The sequence below is a fragment of the Notolepis coatsorum genome (assembly GCF_963971535.1).
Source record: "Notolepis coatsorum genome assembly, chromosome: 11".
NCBI lineage: Eukaryota > Metazoa > Chordata > Actinopteri > Aulopiformes > Paralepididae > Notolepis > Notolepis coatsorum.
In genome coordinates this window covers 41346888-41367314 of record NC_140175.1, presented here as the reverse complement: position 1 = coordinate 41367314, position 20427 = coordinate 41346888, and the positions used below count along the sequence as shown (strand labels likewise).

Below are 20427 nucleotides of genomic sequence, written 5' to 3'. Positions count from 1 at the left end.
CAAGATATGCAAATATATAGTACTGTTAAACAGATCCTAACAGTAAATATATACATACGAGGGGGAGGGAACTGTACATTAGGAGGGGGTGGGTGGGTGGGGGGTTCAGACATTTACGGGGGCCAGTTTAGAATTGCAGCCTCCCGTAGGTGCTCTTTGAGAGCGGTTTTGAAGGTGGGTAGTGATTCACATTTCTTTACGGCTGTGGGTAGGGCGTTCCACATTGATGTGGCATAATTGCGGAACGTGTTTAATCCCTTGTTTGAGCCGAATCTGGGTTAGACATGATTTGTGGAACTCCCTCTGGTGTTGTGGTCGTGGTATTCATTGACCTTTGGGAAGTATTTTGACATGTACATGAGTACCTTAGTGGTGTAGTGTATCTTGTAGACCAGGCCCATTGCAAGTTGCTGTACTCTGTCCTCTACTCAAAGCCATCCTAGGTTGTCAAAATGGGCAGGGGTGAGGTGGGTTCTAGGAGTAAGGTCAAGCAGTAGTCTGACCAGTTTGTTTTGTGATGTTTGTAATCTTGTTTTTAGTGCCTTTGAGGCACAGCAAGAAAGTCCTGGGTTCGAATCCCGCTTGGGGACCAGGTACGCAGGTGGGGTATCTCCCGGGCCTTTCTGTGTGGAGTTTGCATGTCCTCTCCAGAAAAAGAGATAAACCCAATGAACATGCAGAACAGATCGTCAATACTGTTGCGTCCGTGACGAAGATGGACAGGGACCCATGTCTGCTCCCGGCTGCCCTTGGGCGGCAGGATGACGGGATGGGTCAAGCGCAGAGAGGAATTTAATCAGCGACCCAAAAAAATGCATGTGTGTGTGTTCCTACTGTATGTGTGTCGCACATCTGGCATGTGTGTGTTCACTGCATGACAATGTAGCAATGTGTGCAACAAATAAAGACTTCTTCTTCTAACCTTTCATGGTTGCCTCCGCCATCAGTGTGTGAATGTGTGAGTGAACAGGTGAATGTGAGGCAAAAGTTGTAAAGCGCTTTGGATAAAAGTCTATTTACCATAATTTCTTGAACAACGGATTTCTGTTTTTGTCTCCCGTTTTAAAAGCAGCTGCTCAGTCTCTGTTTGAATCACTCTGTACCGACAATCTGTTGAGGAAGGACAGGACACTCACTGAGAAACATTGCTTTATACTGAACCTAGGGTAAGCCATTTTAAGTTATTTAGTGAAATCTTAAAACTGAGACTTCAGGAACCAGCTGACTTGATTAAGGGACATGTTTAAAATGGCCATTTTGTTTTCTTAAGTCCCCCATTAAGGGCCAGGTGTTAGACAGCAGTAATTAGTGATAGAGATTTAAAGGTTTGCTGGGTAAGCGTCGAGAAACGAAGAGGGACAAAGAGGAGTTTTCCTGGAGTTCTCCGCTGAGGGATCCGACCCACCCATCTAGTGCCAAGTATACCATAATCCTATCTTTCTCTCCACTCTGAAAAATGTTCCTTTCCCTCCCACTCTGCTATTTCTCTACCTCTCTTCCTCCCTACTCCCTTCACCTTTCTCCCTGCCACTCTTGACACCATAATGTGCCTCATACAGTTTGGTTGCAACCCGGCTAATCTCTCCTACCCCCCTACAGCCACTAATATACCAGTCACAGTACGGGGAGGCTTATGAAATTGTCAATCAGCAGTCAATAAAGCGGACTTCATTACTGCCTACGCCGATAGTCAGAATCTGCAGCTCCTGGCTCTAACTGAGACCTGGATAACCCCCTTTATTACATGCCGTTTTAACATTCGCCGAAATGCTTGATTGTGATTGGTCAATAGCCCCCGACAGCGGTGAATAATTTTTCGATAACTGACCGCTGCCATGGGCAACGCGCAATAATCACCGGTGATTCATGTTTTTCGCAGCTGGAGCAATCAAGCCCACTGACACACACTGGATCAGTGCAATAAGACACACCTGCCGGCGATAATAATAATCACTTTATTTGGGCTGATAGAGCCACAGAACAACTGCGTCTGCATTTGATCTCGTCTTGTCGATGGTGTAAAATGAATTATATATATTGTTAGTAAGTTAGCCATGTAATAAGCGGGATAATGTATAGCTATACTCGGTCATTGTCGCAAAATAATTGACCTTCACTGACGTTTAAAATACCTCTGCGAGGCGCCTCTGTGTTCTAAACTCTGTGTCGGTCAATTATTTTGCGACAATGACCTCGTAGCTATATATTATCCCTTACATAACTCATCAACACCTGCAGCATTATCTACAAACTATAACTTCACTCACACACCTCAACCTTCCAGACGGGGTGGAGGCACTGGCCTCATGACATCTCCTTCATGGGCTACAAACTTAACACCACTCCCAGAACTGTCACTCTCCTCTCTCGAATATCATGCAGTATCTGTCTCTAATCCTTTCAATATCACCATTGTTACACTCTATCGCCCTCCAGGTCCGCTCGATCACTTCCCAGATGAGCTGGACATGCTTCTAAGCTCCTTACCGGAAGATGGTACCCCCCTCCTTCTAATGGGCAACTTCAACCTGCCTGACTCATCTCAGTCGGACACAGTGGTCTCCCTCCTACAATCCTTTGAGCCGACTCCCACTGCCATGCCTCCCACCCACAAAGCAGGCAACTCCTTGGATCTCATATTTTCCCATAACTCCAGCATCATTAACACCACGGTAACTCCCCTACATGTATCTGACCATTCCTTCATATCCTTCTCACTAACTCATGCGTAACCGAAAGGCCTTCACCCCAACTCAAACCGTCTCACTCAGACGCAACCTGCCCTCCCTATCCCCCTCCACCCTCTCCTCTGACATACTATCCGCTCTACCTTTGAGTGACACCTTCTCTGCTCTCCCCACAGAGATGGCAAACTCCACCCTCCTCTCAGCCCTCTCAACCTACACCCTCCTCTCAGCCCTCTCAACCTCCACCCTCCTCTCAGCCCTCACAACCTCCTTCGACAAGCTCTGTCCCCTCTTTGAGAAACCTGCCTGCCGTTCCCCACCCAGTCCATGGCTGACGGATGCAGTGAGAGAACAAAGACAGGTCCTGAGAGCGGCTGAGAGGAAGTATAGAAAGTCACGCCTCATTGCTGACATCGACACATATCACAACCTTGTTAACATTCTACAAAACCATCACTAATGCCAAAGCTTCTTTCTTTCACCATAGAATCGAGGCCTCTGCCAAGAACCTTCGCAAACTGCATGCTACCATGTCCCCCCTCCTCACTCCCCCCCCCCCCCCCCCACTCCCTCATCTTTCTCTGCCGAAGACTTTGCGATCTTCTTTGAGGAAAAAGTGGAGAACATCCGCAGCTCCTTCTCCCAACCCCCACCCATTCCAAATACTGAATCAAGAACCTCATCCTTAGGGCGGCCGGGTAGCACAACGGACTAAGCATCTGTCTACCACCGCAGAGACACTGGTATCGAATCCGGCTTTCAGCGGTGCCTCCGGCTTGGCCGGTCGTCATACTGGCACAATTGGCCGTGGGTGGTAATGTGGTCGTTGTAAACAGCGACTCCTACAGGTCGGTCAGGGCGCCTGCACAGCGAGGGAGGGAAATGGTGAAGGTAGTGTGACCTCCCACACGTTACACTTCGCTGCCAGGTGAAAAGAGGCTGCTGGCTGTCTCCTATGTATCGGAGGAAGCATGTGATAGACTTCAGGGCTTCCTAGACCGACCAGGGGGCACATGCGTGCAACGACCAGGAAGGGGAGGGGGGAATTGGCATAACGACTAAATTGGGATGGGAGGAAAATACAGAAAAATAGGAGGAAAAAGTGGATAAAAAAAATAAAAAAGAACCTCATCCTTCATCGTTCTCTCGTTCACCGTCATCGTTCTCTCCCATTACAGAAGCAGAGACCCTGACAATGGTAACGTCGAACCGTCCGACTACATGCCAGCTGGACCAGTTACCCTCCCCACTCCTCCAGACCATAGCACCAGACATCCTCCCATTCCTAACTGCAACCATCAACTCCTCCCTCAACTCGGGGGTGGTCCCCACCTCCCTAAAACAAGCCAGAGTCACACCGATCATAAAAAAAAAAAACCTGAACCCCACCGTCATGGGCAACTATCGTCCTGTCTCTCTTATCTCCTTCCTTTCTAAAACACTTGAACGTGCTGTATCCAACCAACTTACTGCTTATCTCTTACAGAATGACCTCCTAGACCCTAATCAGTCAGGCTTCCGGACTGGCCACTCCACAGAAACGGCCCTCATTGCGGTCACAGAGGCACTTCACTTAGCAAAAGCGAAAGGCCTCTCCTCTGTCCTGATTCTAGATCTATCTGCAGCCTTCGACACAGTCAACCATCAGATCCTCCTCACGACCCTTGCAGGAATGGGAGTGGCTGGCTCTGCGCTGACATGGCTGACATCATACCTCAATGACCGCTCCTACCAAGTGTCATGGAGAGGGACCCTGTTGGCCACCCGCCCCCTGCGGACGGGTGTCCCCCAGGGTTCGGTCCTAGGACCCCTTCTCTTCTCCCTCTACACTAAATCACTGGGTAACATGATCACGTCTCATGCCTTCTCATATCATTGTTATGCCGATGATACTCAACTCTTCCTCTCCTTCCCTCCCTCAGATATCCACGTCTCTGAGCGGATCTCTGCCTGTCTGTCCGACATCTCCGCCTGGATGACGACCAACCACCTCAAACTGAACCTAAGCAAAACAGAATTGCTCCACCTGCCGGCCAAATCCCCCCCCCTGACCGACCTTTCCATCACAGTCGAGAATGCAGCTGTGACCGCGTCCCCGACCGCCAAAAACCTTGGTGTTGTCCTCGACGACCAGTTGAACTTCTCCGCTCACATCACAGCGACAACCAGAACCTGTAGATTCCTCCTGAGCAACGTCAGAACCTGCCCCTTCCTGACAAAAGAAGCCACCCAACTCCTCGTCCAATCAACAGTCATCTCCCTCCTTGACTACTGCAACGCACTGCTTGTTGGGCCACTGCCACCAAGCCTCTTCAACTCATTCAGAACGCAGCAGCCCGCTTGATCTCAAACCTACCGAAGTCGGCCCATGTCACCCCACTTCTTAGGGACCTGCACTGGCTCCCCATTGCTGCACAAATCCGCTTCAAGGCCCTCGACCTGGCATACCGTGCTGCAAAGGGAACCACTCCCGCCTACCTCCGGTCAATGGTCTCTAACTACACACCCTCAAGACCCCTACGCTCTGCATCTTCTGGCCGTCTCAGACCCACTCCTATCCAAGCTCCGGGAGGATCATCAAGGAGAACCTGCTTTTTCTCAGTCCTTGCCCCACAATGGTGGAATGAACTACCCACCCCAGTTAGGACAGCTGAAACCCGTCCAATCTTTCGCCGTCGACTAAAGACGCACTTCTTCAACCATTATCTGAAATAATATATATATATATTTTTTTAAATCTAAACCTAACTAACCTTACTGTCATGCACTTGTCCTAATAAACTAACCTACACTGTAGCACTCAACACTTTGATGAACATTGTTACTCAGCTGATAGAGTTGTGCCCTTCCTGATGACTTGTCGTACAGAACTTGTAAGTCGCATTGGATAAAAGCGTCAGCTAAATGACTAAATGTAATGTAAGGAATAACTGGGGTAAGTAGGCTTGTAGATCAGATAAAGGCTCGGCTGAATATAACCAATCAGGCTGTGATTTCAAGACTATTGATTGATTGATTGAATAGTTTATTGATTCAAATGAATAACACATACAATTTAAAAGGTATTGTTATAATATTGCAAGTTAGTCTAATATAAGACTATCCATAAAAGTATCTACAGTATATATAATCTACCATATCTATAATCTACCTATCTATCTATCCATCTATAATTCCATATTGTAAATGACTTAGGTCGCTTTCACATATAGTTTTGGTGGACTCTGTGCGGTTCTGGGGGTGAAGTTGCAACATTGTTGCATTCTTCATTTGGTTCGCCTGCGTTCACATAGAAATCTGTGAGGCGGACTGAACCTTCTGAACAATGTCACGCGGTCAAAAAGGGCACTCGTCTATTGGACAGTGGAAATGTGTGTGTGGCTGCGAGCCCGTGTGTGTGCGCGCGCGTGTGTGTCTGACAGTGTGTGGACTGCGAGTCCCAGCGGAGGCGAGTTTTGACATGGCATTGATCCATTGTTCTATTGAAGCACATTACCACCATCCTCTCGCTAAACAACTTGTAGACCACAGTGTTTTTACGAGTGCCCACACAAGTAGCTGTTTTATTAATAATATAATAAGCCGCGTTTTTTCTTCCTTCTTCCCAAGATGCATAGATAGATAGATAGATAGATAGATAGATAGATAGATAGATAGATAGATAGATAGATAGATAGATAGATGCAGTGTGCTTGTTTTGCAGTGAATGAATGCTGCGAGCAGTGGTAAGGTAATAATAGTATTGACGTGGCATTGATCCATTGATCCAATGCCGTGCGCCTCGGTAATAATAATAAGCCGCGTTTTTTCTTCCTTCTTCCCAAGATGCACAGTTAGATATATAGATATATAGATAGATAGATAGAGAGATTAGATGCAGTGTGCTTGTTTTGCAGTGAGTGCTGCGAGCAGTGGTAATAATAATCACTTCCTATATTTGGTTCGCGTTTGGTCCGATGAAGCCGAACCGAGACCGACGTTTTCAGGCGGACCAGAGTTCGCCTGTTTGGTCCGCGAACCGAGTTCGACACGCATTCACACAAACCCGAAAAACCGGACTATCGAATTCTGGTCCGAAAGTCCGGACCAAACAGCCCCCGTGTGAAAGCGACCTTAAACAGTGCAGTGCCTGGGGCGGCTACGTGGCGTAGTGGGCAAGGCGCTCGCCACGAATGACGGAGACGCTGGGCTTGCCTGTTCGAGCCCAGCGCTCCACATTGCTTTCAGTTTAGCTGGTCGTTCATACTAATACACATTGGCCGTATTAGGGGGTGGGAAACTGATGGGTGGGGATCGGGCGTTGTGGACAGCGACTCCTACAGGTCGGTTGGTGCGCCTGCGCAGTAGAATCAGGAGTACAGGAGGGGACTTGTGCTATGTATGACTTAGTCCACATTGCAGCCGGCTTGTGGGAGGCAAGAAACAGCGTTCGTGACAGGGGAGGGTTGAATTGGATGATACGAAATTGGGATGGGAGAAAATATAGAAAAAGTGGATAAAAAAAAAACAGTGCAGTGCCTATAATGTACTTATCTACTGTGTTAAAACAAATTCTATGTGAATTGAATATGACTATGTGTGCCTATGCAGGAATGCCATACATTCCTGTGGACCTATACAACAGGCACCTGTTGTGTTCTAATAATGTTGAGCTCAGTTGTAATTAGGGATGCTCGATATTGGCTTTTTTACCGATACCGATATTCCGATATTGTCCAACTCCAATTTCCGATACCGATACCGATACCGATATCAACCGATACCGATATATGCAGGGTTTCCCCCCCAAAAAACGGAATAATTTCAGGTAACTAATAATTTCACTGGATGCATTCAAAAGGCTTTCTAAATGTAAGCATTATCTGTGCAAAATATGATCATTAAAAAAGTAAAAATGAACATTTTAAACCAACATGCATACTTTTGACAATAAATAAAATAAGAATTGGTTCTTACTTGCTTGCCTGGGTAAATAAAGGTTAAATAAATGTTAAAAAAAAAAAAAAAAAAAAAAAAAGTTATTGTTTTTTTTTTTTTTTTTACCGATACCGATATTTTCCGATATCACATTTTACTGCCGATATCGGCCGATAATATCGGTCGGCCGATAATATCGGACATCCCTAGTTGTAATCCAATCCTACCTAGCTGACCAATACCAATTTCTTTATTTGGTCTTGTGTCAGTCTTGTTTCTCTGATCCTATTTCTGAAAATGCATTTCGATTGGCAATCTAGAATGTCTGCCCGTTGAAATGACCACATTTCAATGTATTGTATACCTGTCTGTAACATATTTTGATTCACTTCTTGGAATAAAACCATTGGAAGATGTTCAACCTTTCATTATTGATTATGATAACTATGACAATTTGGATATTGAATATAGTCAGATATTCTAGACAATTTGGGTGAAGGCCCGACTGGATTATTTGATAATTTATGAGTGAGGATTATTTCACAATTAGGATGGAATACCAGGTTTACAGTATACATATCAGCCCACCATTTACCAATAAGATAAAAAAAAACATCATCATTGGTGTCCGACAGTGGAGTTATGTAATGGTGTGTGGACGTGGGTCTTTGTAGTGTATGAGTGTAAGGATGTCTGGGCACTTACCTCTCCCAAAACACAATAAATTAATCTGAATCTGAAAAAAACCTGTGGTATAGAATATCATGATCAGAGTCTGTGGATATGCATGGGTGAGCCCGCCACGCACAAGACTGTGTTAGAGAGAAAAAGAAAAGACACATAATATAATCCCTTCGATATCTACTGCCAGCTTCTGCTACTCATGATCCACCTCTTTATAGAAGATTTAAAAGTGGAGAAGGGGCTTATGGACTTCAACTCCATTGGTAGGCTATTCCATAGTACTGCTGCTGAATACAGGAATGGGTTTTGGCCTATTCCTCTGTTGCATCTTACTGGGAGCAAGTCTGTAGGGCTCCCCCTGGTGGCGTGTACATCCCTAACCCTGTTAAAATATCCACAGAGGTACTGAGGGACAGTATTCCCGAGTATCTTGTATACCATGCAGAGTTTTAATTGAGAGACCATTTTTGAGACCGCCTTTTGTACCATGCTCACCCCTGATAATGTGTTGTCTAAAACACATCCTAGGTACATGACTTCCTCCCTAGCTGTAACCTTGATATCACCTACCACTACTTTGAACCCAGGAGACCTTTTAAGTCGAATGGCAGAGCCAAAAAGAATAGCTTCGGTTTTACCCAGGTGGTGGGATTGGTAGGCTATTCCATAGTACTGCTGCTGAATACAGGAATGGGTTTTGGCCTATTCCTCTGTTGCATCTTACTGGGAGCAAGTCTGTAGGGCTCCCCCTGGTGGCGTGTACATCCCTAACCCTGTTAAAATATCCACAGAGGTACTGAGGGACAGTATTCCCGAGTATCTTGTATACCATGCAGAGTTTTAATTGAGAGACCATCTCCTCAACCCTGAGCCACTTGAGGCTGTCAAAATGTGTCTGTGAAAGGTGAGTCCTGGGTTGGAGTTTTAATATCAGTCTAGCTAATTTGTTCTGAGCTGTCTGTAGCCTTCCTTTCAGTGCTATGTGATGCCAGTGTACCAGGAGGAGCATGCATAGTCATAATGACATTGAATCAGGGCCCCTGCCAGGACTTCTAAGGCTGACCTGTTAACATAGGTGGTTGATCTTTGAGACCGCCTTTTGTACCATGCTCACCCCTGATAATGTGTTGTCTAAAACACATCCTAGGTACATGACTTCCTCCCTAGCTGTAACCTTGATATCTCCTACCACTACTTTGAACCCAGGAGACCTTTTAAGTCGAATGGCAGAGCCAAAAAGTAACCTATTTTCAACCAGCCAATGACTGATCTTGTCAAGCTCATGACTGAGTGACCTCTCAACTTCTCTTTTGTCTGCAAACAAAAACAAGTTACATTCACGGGCAGATTTCATGTCATTAACATAAATAAATAGAAGTGGTCCTAAAATACTCCCTTGCGTCACCCTGCATGTCTGTTGGAGTGAGGAGGAGATGCTCCCATTCATTTTCACTACTTGTTTACTGCCTCTCAGATATGGCATCAAAGGTAATAAAAAAAGTCAACCAACGAACTAGATTCTTGTACCGGATTTCCTCTCTGGTAAACAAGAATACCCTGAAGACTCTGGCAGGAGCACTCATTCAAGGCTACTACGACTATGCTTGCACCTCATGGTACCAAAGCACCTCAAAGGCGCTAAAAACAAGATTACAAACATCACAAAACAAACTGGTCAGACTACTACTTGACCTTACTCCTAGAACCCACCTCACCCCTGCCCACTTTGACTACCTAGGAGGGCTTAGAGTAGACGACAGAGTACAGCAACTTGCAATGGGCCTGGTCTACAAGATACACTATACGACTAAGGTACCCATGTACATGTCAAAATACTTCCCAAAGGTCAGTGAATACCACGACCACAACACCAGAGGAAGCTCAACTAATCATGTTAAACCCAGATTCGGCTCAAACAAGGGACTAAACACGTTTAGCAATTATGCCACATCAATGTGGAACGCCCTACCCAAAGCTGTAAAAGGAATGTGAATCCCTACCCACATTCAAAACCGCTCTAAAAGAGCACCTACGGGAGGCTGCAATTTGAAACTGGCCACCGTAAATGTCCAAACCCCCCCACCCCCACCCCCTCCTAATAGACAGTCTCCTCCCCACCGTATGTATATATTCTCTCCCCACTGTATGTATATTTCTCTCCCACCCACCCACCACCTCCTAATGTACAGTCTCCTCCCCACCGTATGTATATATTCTCTCCCCACCGTATGTATATTTCTCTCCCACCCACCCACCCCCTCCTAATGTACAGTCTCCTCCCCATCATATGTATATACTCTCTGTCAGGATCTATGGGTAACAGTACTGTATATTTGCATATCATATATGTCACAAATGTAACAGTACTATATACCTGTATGTCATGTATGTCCCTATGCCATAAATGTCATGATGTCATGTATGTTGTATATGTCATAAATGTCACTATGAATTGAAAATGGGGGACCCTGATGTAAACAAGACAAACGTCTTTCTCTGGTCTGCATCCCCTTAACAATTGTGTGTATTGAGCCGTACTGTATTGTACCCATTCTGCTATCTATTAAATAAAGTTTTCATTCATTCATTCATTCATTCATTCATTCATTCATGACTCCATCCACCTTAACACATTGATTGCCACGCAGTATGCCCATCATTATACCCAGTCTGCCACCGCTGTAAGCCTATGGAGATGTTTACCTTCTTTGCAGGGCTATAACTTTTTAAATATTATAGCTATATCTGCATTACTATGGCCCATTCAACATCGATTATCTATCGTTCCGGATGTGGGAACATTATATTTTTTCATTCATACATTGTTGTGTTAATACCGTCGAGAATATAAGTATGTTTTTAAGCTTTTCTGCTGTAATTCCAAAAACGCTAGTTATAGGCCCTGACGCATAATATGATAGATTATCGATTGCCGTTTCTTTCCTATACACGCTATATTAAAAAATTCAAATGTATATGATCGGTATACATTATGCTTCATCATGCGTGAAGGAAAGGGGGGGGGGGGGATCGTTTATAATTCCTTGATAGTCAGTAACGGCTTTATTTAGTATGGGTTTATATATTGATCAGACTGATTGCAAACAAAGAAATGGACAATCGGGCTGAAAATAACGTTAGTGTCCTCTTACCGTTCGCCGATGAGACTGGAGGAAAAATATCCCAATTATTTGACGTCGATCTCCTAGATCCATTTCCGGTTTGTATGACGCAATAAACGCCGAAATCATATCGATTATTGCTTTTCGAAAGCGATCCAAATGCACTCGAGTGTGTATATTGATCCACGCCACAATATATCTCTGGCGGAGGAATTTCCTCGATGCACCGATCGCCACTTCCGGTTTGGCGTGAGTGTAACTCGCCCGACCATCCACCAGGCGGTGGTATTGAGGCGTTGCAATGTCAGAACAGGGTGCAGCTGCAGTCCGGAGGGAGGGTGGATGAATTATGAATGCCATGGCAAAAAAAATTAATATTGATCCCAAAAACGATTTACGCCGTTGTTGGCGTTCAACGCATGGTGGGCAATAACGATTTACGCCGTTTATGGCGCACAATGTGTTAAGGACATACTGTTAAAACCCATAGCCTTCAGTTTATATAAAAGTATGTTGTGGTTAACGGTGTCAAATGCTTTTTGTAAATCTAATAAAACCATCCCACCGAATTGACCTTTGTCCACCTCTGGTATTTTTTATTTTATTTTTTTTCCTCCTTTTTCCTCAGATTTTCTCCCTGTTAGTCGTTATGCCAATTCCCAATCCCCTTCCTGGTCGCTGCGCACTTACCCCCCACAGTCGGTCTGGGAGAGTGGAGGCTATCACGCGCTTCCTCCGACACACGTCTAGCCAATCAACCGCTTCTTTTCACCAGGCAGCGCGGACTCTCACTGAGAGCGTTTAACGTGTGGAAGGATCACACTACCGCCCTTAGATCCTATCTGCGCTTAGCAGGCGCCCCGACCGAACTGTAGGAGTCGCTGTTTACAACGACCCGGACCCACCCCGCCAGCTTCTCCCACCCTCTAATACTGCCAATTGTATTAGTGTGAATGGCCAGCCAAGCCATAACAGGCGAATCCAGCGTCTCCGGGGTTGGTGACGAACGCAATCTCCGTTACGCCACCTGACCGCCCCTGTCCACCTCTGTTTGGTCTGTCAGATACAATAAACATGCGTCTGTGGAAGGTGATGTTCTAAATCCTGACTGGAGCTCGAACAACAGGTTGTTTGTGGTGAGGTATTCTTTATTTTATCATGAATGATCCTTTCTATGACCTTGGACACCGCACTAAGAATAGACACAGGCCTATAGTTCCCTGGGTCTAGTTTATTAACTTTTTTGTAAAGCGGAATGACTCTGGCTTCAGATTTCAGATTTCAGATTCCTTTATTGTCACTTATTTCAGTACTTTACAGCAAGAAGAGTGAAAATCTACTTATTGTGGACCCTCAATTATAGCAGCTTCCAATAATAAAATACAATAAATTTAGCATAGAATAAAATAAGATTACTAAAACAAGATTACTATATACAGTTCGAAAAAGTGTGCAGTGCAATACAATACATTTAGCATAGAATAAAATAAAGATGACTATATACAGTTCTAAAAAGTGTGCATTGCAGATCAGGATGTAGATATTTTACTATGAAATGTAATAACAAAATGGCTATGTACAGTTCCAAAGCAAAAAAAGTGTGGTGTGATGTGCAATGAGCAATGAGCACATTTTAGCAGTGTGTAAATACAGTTTATCATCATCAGCAGCAGTGTTCTCAAGTGTAGTCCAGGGGGGGGGTATTAGGGGGGCGTTGACGAGTCTGATGGCTTGTTTGAGATCATAGGGAAACTGTCCTTTGATGGATAGATTTACAATGTGTGTTAAACCGGAGGTGATGGACCCTGCATCCCTAAGACATCTAGATTCTAGCAGGTATCCTGTTGCCTCGTTAGGGTTGAGGGCCCTCAGTTTTTTCAAAACAGTGTCCTCAGTCACAATCGCAAATACTACTTTTCACTATACTATACTAGTGAATACTACTATTCACTAGGGCTGACTTTCGAAGCTTTTTTTGGCAATCGAAGCTTCGGGGCCGAGCTTCGATTTGAATTCGAAGCTTCGATTAAAAAAAAAAAAAAAATTTATCTTATGTTGTGGGACTTGTACAGCACTTTCGTAAACTTTGTTGTTTTTAAATGTGCTCTATAAATAAAGTGGATTGGATTAATTAATTAAGTAGCCCCTTTCGTGACTGTGACGCAGCCAACAAGGTTTCACTCGGCTGTGTGATTTAATTCAAGGTGGATCGCTGTTGTCGTTTGAACAACTTCAGATTTCATGGGAACTACCAATCCCCCAAATCAAGAATGTTTAAGATGAATGAAGTAAGATTTTGATTATTTGAAATATGGCCTGTGTAGACTAAACTATGCACAGAATTATGTCAGTCTACAAGGTCCGGATTCTACATGGTCCGGCAATGTAGACCTTGTAGACTCCACTACAGACCAATTATCAGTGAATGTTCATGCATTTTTAAGAAGGGCTACTTCCACAAAAAAACAAAGAACTCACCAAAACATCTCAGTAGCACCTTATCTAAATGTTCTATTTCATATATGGAGATTCATATTTATTTATGTATTGCATGCATTTCTACATTTTATTTCCTATTTTGTTTATTCATCCCAGTATCTTTCTTTCTTATGTGTGGAATTCTACAAGGCATGTAGGTGTATATGTGTTTGAGGATGATATCCTTCAAACAGGCAATAGTGATGATATAATTTGGGCAGTGCTGAGCTGGGTTACTTTCCTCCAGTGTATTTGTCCCCCGGCCCCACCCAATGGCCCCATGCACGCACACACACACACACACACACACACACACACACACACACACACACACACACACACAAATCGAAGTAAAAAATAAAAATAAAAATGAAAAGCGAAAAGCGAGAGACTAAACCTAACGCTCTTGTTGTTGTTAGCTTACATGCTAACGTGAATGGGATCGACCATAGCATTGCGGCTAGGCTAGCTACCATAGCAGTACAGCAGCTAGTTGAATGGATAAACGTTATTTAACATTGCAGAATGGGTACAATACAATACGGCTCAATACAAACAGTTGTTAAGGGGGGGTGCAGAGTCATCAACACAATGTACCACCAAGAGCAGAGAGTTTATGTCTCTCAAAAAGCGAGAGACTAAACCTAAAGCTCTTGTTGTTAGCTTACATGCTAACGTGAATGGGATCGGCCATAGCATTGCGGCTAGGCTAGCTACCATAGCAGTACAGCAGCTAGTTGAATGGATACACGTTATTTCGATGGCACAAGCTTCGAACATAAAAAAAAATTGAAGTTAATTTTTTTTTTTTTTTTTTAAACTTCGATTTCTTTTAAATGTTCGAAGCTTGTGCCATCGAACGAAGCTTCGAAGCTTCGAAGTATTTAAGACAGCCCTACTATTCACTATACTACTTTCCCATCAAGACTATTCACTATACTACTTTCCCATCAAGACTATTCACTATACTACTTTCTCATCAAGACTATTCACTATACTACTTTACCTTCAAGACTATTCACTATACTACTTTCTCATCAATACTATTCACTATACTACTTTACCTTCAAGACTATTCACTATACTACTTTCTCATCAAGACTATTCACTATACTACTTTACCTTCAAGACTATTCACTATACTACTTTCTCATCAAGACTATTCACTATACTACTTTACCTTCAAGACTATTCACTATACTACTTTCTCATCAAGACTATTCACTATACTACTTTACCTTCAAGACTATTCACTATACTACTTTCTCATCAATACTATTCACTATACTACTTTACCTTCAATACTATTCACTATACTACTTTACCTTCAAGACTATTCACTATACTACTTTCTTATCAAGACTATTCACTTGAATATACTACTTTCCCATCAAGACTATTCACTATACTATTATCTCATCAAGACTATTCAATATACTACTTTCCCATCAAGACTATTCATTTTATATTGTATTTCAGGTCTAGACTGAGCAGATAATAGTGATTCTGACAGACAGATACTGGTATCAGGTTTTACTAACAGGTTATCAGAATCAAAGGATATGGGTCACGAATGAGTGGGAGTGTTTTCCCAGAGCAATCGAGCCACCCTCCAGGCTGCAATTCAATCCAACGTGGCAACCACCAGACAACAGACGAAGAATTAGGAATTTGTTAGGAAAACATAAAATATGTCCCTTCGGTCACTTATAACCTGTTTGCGTCACTCCCCTCTGGCAGGAGGCTGCGGTCCATCAGGGCCAAAACCTCACACCACAAGAACAGTTTCTTCCCCTCTGCAGTGAGCCTGATCAACAAGGCTCTGGACCCTCACTGACACCCCCCCCACTGTGTTACATTAACACACCCTACTGGACTATATACTTGACCACTGTATTGTTACTTCACTCTAATTAGTGTATATAATTGTATAATCTACCACATCTTCCCAGTTGCACAGCCTTGGCCTATTCCATTTTTTACTTCTAATTGTACTATATCTATTGTGCTATATTTAATTTAGTTTATATACAATAATTTTACTCAACCTCTTATACAGTCGTACAGCCCTGGCCTATATTTTATTTCATAAATATATTATTCTATTGTGCTTAACCTAGCTCATATTTCATTTTATTTTACTCCACCACTTTATTGTATTATCTGTCTGTTAATGTCTGTCCGCTAATGTCGCACCAGTAACGTCCAAAGCAAATTCCTTGTATGTCAAGTCAAGTCAAGTCAATTTTATTTATATAGCACATTTCCAGGCAGCGGCAGCTGGCACCAAAGTGCTTCACAAGCAGGTTGATAAAAACAAAAAAATGTGATGCAAGATATAAGATTAAAAACATAATAAAGCAATGAAAGTAATAAAAACAAAATAATATGATGCAAGATATAAGATTAAAAACATAGTAAAGCAATGAAAGTAATAAAAACAGGTAGGACACAGTAAAACAAAGAGGATAGAAGGGCCAGGGGTCTAGTGGTGATTAAGTGGGGGGGGAAGGCCAAGGAGAACAGGTAGGTTTTTAAAAGTGATTTAAAAGCCTGCACGGTCTGGGCGGTCCGTACGCTGAGGCGGAGCCTGTTCCACAGTCTAGGCGCTGCGGTGGAGAAAGCTCTGTCTCCCCTAGTCTTGAGCCTAGTTCTAGGCACCACCAGTAGCAGCTGGTCAGCTGATCTGAGGGATCAGTGGGGGGTGTGGCGGTGCAGGAGTTCGGACAGATATGGAGGAGTCGTGCCATTTAGGGTCCACCAATCTCACAAAAACACTGGCAGTGCGCCGGCAGTGCTGGCATGAAGCGCATCTTGTAGATGACAGAAAGAAATCTACAGCCATCCTTTTATCGTTTTTTCCTGCCGCGGTTTTGCACATATTATAGCATATTTTAATAACTTTATTGTATATTAATTATATATATAGTTATTGCCTGACACCACAGTTCGCCCTTTGCTTTTTATTAGCTTTTTAGTAGTGTATTCGTGTAGTTATTATTATTAGTGTATTTGTGTTTTGTCGCGAATCTCAATGGCCTGTTTACTGTGGGAGACAGCCAAGACAGGCAGGCAGCTCCGGTGTCAGGTTACAAACAGAGTGGTAGATATGAATGGCTGCGATTGGTTGTCTGAAAATGAGCTCAGCGCATCGCTCTGAAAGTTCAGAAAGTTTCAACTTTCGGCCGCACAAAAAAGCTGAAAAAAGAAGCCGACTGCAGCGCATTTCCTATAGGCGGCGCATGCGGCCGCATACGCTCTCTCCCCATTGGGATACATTGAAAAAAGACACGTGCGGTCATAAATATGAGGCAGGTGGATCCGCGCCCTTAGTGATTTAAAAACATTGATTGATTGATTGATTGAAAAGTTTATTAACAGATTGCAGAATGGGTACAGTACAGTACAGCTCAATACATACAATTGTTAAGGGGATGCAGACCAGAGAAAGACTTTCGTCTTGTTTACATCAGGGTCCCCCATTTTCAATTCATCATAACATATATGACATACATGACATACAGATAGACAGTACTGCTACATCTATACATTTATGACATATCAGATTTGCAAATACAGTACTGTTTGTGATACAAAAGTGTCCAGAAAAAGAGTGTATATACATTTGGCGTAGAAACTGTACATTGGAGGAGGTTGGGTGGGTGGGGTGGGGTTGGGTGGGTGGGTGAGGGCTGTACATTGGAGGTGGGGGGGTTGGGTAGGGGACACACACACATTTTACACTGTACATTGGAATACTGACAAAGCCTTACTTGGTCATTTACTGTACAACTAGGTTAGGACATTTGTAGGGGCCAGTTTCGAATTGCAGTCTCACGTAGGTGTTTTTTGAGAGTGTTTTTGAAAGTGGGTAGTGATTCACATTCCTTTACAGCTTTAGGTAGGGCGTTCCACATTGATGTGGCATAATTGCGAAACGTGTTTAGTCCCTTGTTTGAGCCGAATCTGGGCTCAAACATTTAGGGCTCATTTAAAATCGATCCTAAAGCGGACAGGCAGCCAGTGGAGCGAGGCCAAAACTGGGCTGATATGTTCATGTTTTTTTGTTTTGGTGAGGACGTGTCCTACTAATCACCCCAAAGTACCAGAAAATACCCTAAAGTACCCCAAAATACCCCAAAGTATACCCCAAAATATACCCCAAAGTACCAGAAAAGACCCCAAAATACCCCAAAGTACCGGAAAATACCCCCAAAGTACCCCAAAATACCCTAAAATACCCCAAAGTACCAGAAAATACCAGAAAATACCCCAAAGTATACCCCAAAGTACCAGAAAATACCCCAAAGTACCCCAAAATAACACAAAGTACCCTAAAATACCCCAAAATACCCCAAAGTATACCCCAAAATACCATAAAATACCCCAAAGTACCCCAAAATACTGCAAAATACTCCAAAGTACCTCAAAATACCCCAAAGTATACCCCAAAGTACCCCAACATATCCCAAAATACCCCAAAGTGCCTGAGAATATACCACAAAGTACCACAAAATACCTAAAATGAAAAACTAAAATGTGCACATTTTGTGTAATAGTGTGTAATAGTGTGTAATAGTGTAATACTGTAATAGTGTGTAATAGTGTAATAGTGTAATAGTGTAATAGTGTGTAATAGTGTGTAATAGTGTGCTAGTGTAATAGTGTAATAGTGTGCTAGTGTGTAATAGTGTGTACTAGTGTGTAATAGTGTAATAGTGTAATAGTGTGTAATAGTGTGTAATAGTGTGCTAGTGTAATAGTGTGTAATAGTGTAATAGTGTGCTAGTGTAATAGTGTGATAGTGTGTAATAGTGTAATAATTGCTAGTGTGTAATAGTGTACTAGTGTAATAATGTAATAGTGTAATAGTGTGCTAGTGTGTAATAGTGTGCTAGTGTGTAATAGTGTACTAGTGTAATAATGTAATAGTGTAATAGTGTGCTAGTGTGTAATAGTGTGCTAGTGTGTAATAGTGTAATAGTGTGTAATAGTGTACTTTGGGGTATTTTGGGGTACTTTGGGGTATTTTCTGGTATTTTGGGGTATACTTTGGGGTATTTTGGGGTACTTTGGGGTATTTGGCGGTATACTTTGGGGTATTTTGGGGTATTTTGGGGTATACTTTGGGGTACTTTAGGGTATTTTCTGGTACTTTGGGGTGATTAGTAGGACCTGTGAGGACGCGCGCGGCTGCGTTCTGCACCAGTTGTAGGTGGCGAAGCAAGGATTTGTCGATGCCCGTGTAAAGGGCATTGCAGTAGTCGAGGCAAGTGGTGACAAAGGCATGTATCACCGTCTCTAGGTTACTTTGGGAGAGGTATGTCTTTGTCTTCGCCAGGAGTCTAAGGTGGTAAAAGCTGTTTTTGACTAAAATTAAAATTGCTGTCGAAGATGACCCTGAGGTTCCTGACAGAGGTGGAGAGGTTTGAACCCAGGGGACCAAGTGCGTCAATGAGGGGGGTCGGGGGGGGGCACTATTAAAAACAATGACCTCGGTTTTCCCTTCATTTAATATCAGGGAGTTTTCAGACATCCAGCACTTGATTTCTGCCAGGCAGTCAAGTAGTGGTGTTATTGATGTTTTCCCTTGGGTGGGTTTTAAGGGGAGGTAGACCTGCACGTCATCGGCAAAGCAATGGAATAAGATGTTATGTTTTGCCAAGATCTGGCCTAGGGGGAGTATATATATATAGGAGGAAGAGAGTGGGACCCAATATCGAGCCTTGGGGCACCCTGCAGGTGAGGTGGGCCACAGAGGAAGTGAAGTCACCAAGTTGGACAGAGAAGGTCCTATTACTTAAGTAGGACCGGAACCAGTCTAAGACGGGGCCCCTAAGGCCTACGTAATATGTATGTGAAAAGTATACTTGGCAATAAAGACCTTTCTGATTCTGATTAATAGTAAAAAAGAAAATACGACATATTTGAATGCTTGTGAGGACGTGTTGACTGTTGTACAGTCGCCCTGGTGAACCAGCGCCAAGAAAACACAACCCGTCGTGGTCCAGTTGATTGGATTTTGGTTGGAATCGATCAGTATGATGAAAAATAGGGTCTAAATAATGGGACTCCCCATTTTCACGCCATTTGGTTCCGGGTGGCATGTTGAGGTTGAGGTTAGGATTAGGTGTATGGTTAAGGTTAAGTGACTAGAGCTGAAATCGGCCTAAGCCAACAGAGGCCAGGGTCCATCTGTCTTGTGGACTGGAAACCAGAGCTGGGAGAGAGAGGCAAGGAGCTGAGGGTGTGGTGATGATGTTGACATAGTGGTCAGGTCAGAGAGAGAGAGAGAGAGAGAGAGAGAGAGAGAGAGAGAGAGAGAGAGACAGCGACAGAGAGAGAGAGAGAAAAAAGAGAGACAGCGACAGAGAGAGAGAGAGAGAAAAAAAAAAAAAAAGAGAGACAGCGACAGAGAGAGAGCTGAGGGTGGTGATGATGTTGACATAGTGGTCAGAGAGAGAGAGAGAGAGAGAGAAAGAGACAGACAAAAAGAGAGACAGCGACAGAGAGAGAGAGAGAGAGAGAGAGAGAGAGAG

The 20427-nt window shown here is 43.5% G+C and overlaps 1 protein-coding gene across 2 annotated transcripts in view; it reads right to left on the bottom strand.

The window, feature by feature from the left end:
• dqx1 (DEAQ box RNA-dependent ATPase 1) overlaps positions 1 to 20427 on the bottom strand; it is a 60783-nt gene that overhangs the window by 16515 nt on the left and 23841 nt on the right. The gene's annotated exons all lie outside the window — the stretch shown is intronic.